The sequence below is a fragment of the Rhincodon typus genome, chromosome 8 (assembly GCF_021869965.1).
Source record: "Rhincodon typus isolate 14 chromosome 8, sRhiTyp1.1, whole genome shotgun sequence".
NCBI classification, from domain to species: domain Eukaryota; kingdom Metazoa; phylum Chordata; class Chondrichthyes; order Orectolobiformes; family Rhincodontidae; genus Rhincodon; species Rhincodon typus.
In genome coordinates, this window is record NC_063339.1 from 83,173,456 (window position 1) to 83,176,956 (window position 3,501).

Genomic DNA, 3,501 nt, shown 5'->3' on the forward strand with positions numbered 1-3,501 from the left:
GGAGACACATTCACAACATTCTGTCAGCGATAGTAAGAACTGCCAATTCTGGAGTCAGAGATAACACAGTGTGGAGCTGGAGGAACACAGCAGGCCAGGCAGCATCAGGGGAGCAGGAAAGTTGACGTTTCGGGTCCCGACCCGAAGCACAACATTCTTTCCCCGAGCCCAGGGTGATCGCACATGCGCCCAGCTGCCTTTTGCCCCGTACAAAGATGGCGGACAATAACGGGGTGCAGCGATTTGTCCAGTTTCGTGAAACGAGGACAATATTGTCTTTATACGAACCCTAGCGCATCCACAAAGTGGTTAGGAAACCCTGCCCGTCGACCGGCCGACCCATCGCCTGCTCCGATCCGCCTCATTGTTACCTTTTGTGGAGCCGAGGGAAAATACAACTGCTTCTCAGGAACGCTCCGAGTGCGCATCCGCGGAGAGTCTGTGCATGCGCAGCGATGAGGAACCCGTTCGTAGGGGACGTTAACCAGCGCTCGGAATTCTCGGTTAACGCAGCCGCCATTGCAGATTTTTAAATTTATAAGTTACTACGTGTACAAGCAATCTTTCCGTTTATCTCTTACAAGCACAAATGACCTATATAATGCATGCAAAAAAAGAATCCCTGTGACTCCCATGTGTACAATATTACAAAATCTGACACTGAGCCACGCATTAAAAGCTAATGTTGCCATACTTGTTCTGGGCTATTGTGAGAGAGAGAAAAGTGATGGTGATTTAACCTGAGGAACAACACTCCTCGCGTGAGCAGAGAGTTTGAAAACCAGACGGATATAATCTCAAACTAATGGCATCATGAGGAAAACTGGCAAATGGCTCTGAGGAAAAGTTTGGTTTTCGGAACTGTCTTCAAGGAGGAAATTATAGATTTTGTGTTCCAGCAAACAGTAATGTTTCCTGTCATTGGTAGAAGGGCTGTTTTTGTCCCATTGAAGCCCACAAGACATCGAATACCTATTTAGATGAGCACTTAAAACGTCAGAACACAGAAAACCAAGTGCCAGAAACTGGATTTACAAGTGAGGTGTTTAATGACTGGCATTAATATAATATCATAGAATAATCTCTGTCATTTTGCAAAATGATAAAATTCAAAAGCATTGCCAGCAAGAGAAGTTGCAAGTACTGTATGCACCTTCGTTGGTGCTCTAGTAGTTGTGATTCAGCACTCTGACTGCCGTTTCCTGGATTGATTTCCAGTCAGGGAGTGAGGATTTATTGTACCTGTACAAACTCTTAACATGAACATGAATTTCTGGCATTAAAACAAGCAAAGAGAGCATCTCTATAAGAATCAGTGAGAGTTTCACATCAGAGATGAATTAAATGGGAAGAAGCACTGAATCCATTGCTTTCATCTGCTCAGAAACAGTCCTACAAAAATGCTCCTTGTTGAAACATACAGGTGTTTTTGGTGATGTAACGGATTGGATGCAGAAACGTTAGTTCCCTTTTGGGGCCGTCAAGGAATGGAGTGTCTAATATCAGAATGGAGGTCGCACATTTAAAGCAGAAACGAGGTAAAATTTATTCTCTCACATGGTTGTGAATCGGTGGATTCCTTTACAGCAGAGGGTTGTCGAGCCTGGGTCATTAAGCATTTTTAAGGCTGAGATCGAAAGATTTTTAGCAGCAAGGGTCTGAAAGGTTATGGAGAAATCCAAGAAAGTGCAGTTCAGGATTATCAAATCAGGATTATCTGCTCATTTAATAGCGGAGCAGACTTGATGGGCTGAGCTGTCTCTTTCTACTCCTAAAATGCATGATGTTAATATAAGGCTGCAAAACTGACCAGAGTAAAATTTGTCAACTTAAAAATGTATGGATCCCATCAGGGCACTGAACCGAGGTGAGATGTGCAAAGGGCAGCAAACGAAGGGGCAGTCATTGTGGTTGGTTGTTCCGGAGTAATCTGTATACCAGGGTAAACAGGAAAAACCAGTTTTCAGTGCCCACATTGAGCCTGGCTCCATTAGGCCGACAGTCAACCCTCACAAACCACCATTGCCCTTCACTTTTCCTGACCTCCCCTGTTCTTGTCTTAAACAAATTGCACGTCAGGCAATTGCAGCTGACATTGCTGATGTAGAACTGTAATATGGAGTGAAGAGATACTGACTGGTCCACGACATAATTCGGCTTCTAAAGATCAGTAAATATTTCATATTTATTATTGTAAATTTTAACCATGAACACGTCATGGTAGTGAAGGCACTGAATCCTAATCAGTAGACTACTAGGGAAGACTTCTATCTGTACCACCCTGGTCACTGTCTGATTCAGCATTGCATCTCTCATCCTTCTGCACATGAACCCTCGGCTGTATCTCGGTTTTGTCACATTGTCTTGGTTTATAATGCACAGACTATCCCGTCATCTATTATGTTGCAGTTTCTAATGCATGAAACCCTACCTTACAGGGCACAGTCTTTGCTCTGTAGCGCAGTATTGAAAGCAATGTTCTTGTCAAGCAGCGGTCATGCGTTTACTTCTAACTCGAGCATATGAGAATGTTTGTACAGCTGCTGCATCCAACATCCAAAGGAGCACTTTCAATATCGTCTGAAATTATGACAATGTCATTTCCTCCACAGGAGCAGTTAGGTGAGGTGAGGTATTATAAACTGTAGGTTGACAAGGAAACAATGGGGGACCAACACGGGGAGGGGAGCGGCCGAATGCTTTTTTTCTTTGCTGTAATCAGATTCTGGTTTTGAAGTGTGAAATGGGACAATATAACCCAAATGGGTGAAATCCTACTTTCTCGGCGTTGGTCTCTGCTGAGGCCTCTGTCACCTTCTGACAAATGTGTTTGCGTGTTACCCTCTGAGGGTGAAAATGTGGTCCAGTTCCCCAAGGGAACATGAACATCTCAAACGGCCGGTCCATCGCCTCGTAGCACACAAGGCTATGGGCAAAGGCTGGAAACTGAGATGTTGAGCCGCTTTCCGTGCTGTGAAAACACGATGATTCAATCATTTTGGAGGAGAAACACCTGTCGTAGAAAGAAAATGTCAGAAGCTGTATCATGAAGAAACGATGCACTTACACCTGCTACCATCCATGGTGGTCTAGTGGTTAGGATTCGGTGTTTTCAGCGCCGCAGCCCGGTTTCGATTCCCGGTCAGGGAATCAGGTTTTATTGTTCCTGATGGTGGCAACAGCAAAGGCAGTGCAGCTCTGTCCGCAATCCTTTCAATGTCAGTTAATGTCCCAGAAAACATCAGAGTCCGTATTCCAGCTGCTTAAAGAGGGGAAAGGTGCCTTGGCCGTCACTGCTCAGTCAGGCTATTCACCTTTGTGTTGTGTTGATAGCAGGGACATGAGCAGTAATAGTAACATTCACAAGATAAACAACCAGCAAAGATAATCACCGTCGCTACTTCAATTCAATTCAATTGTCTCCACTTTATGATGCGGTGAGTTTCACTGCCATTTGTCGTCAGGAAGCTGCAATTCACCCTATCGCTTCTGCTCAGCCAT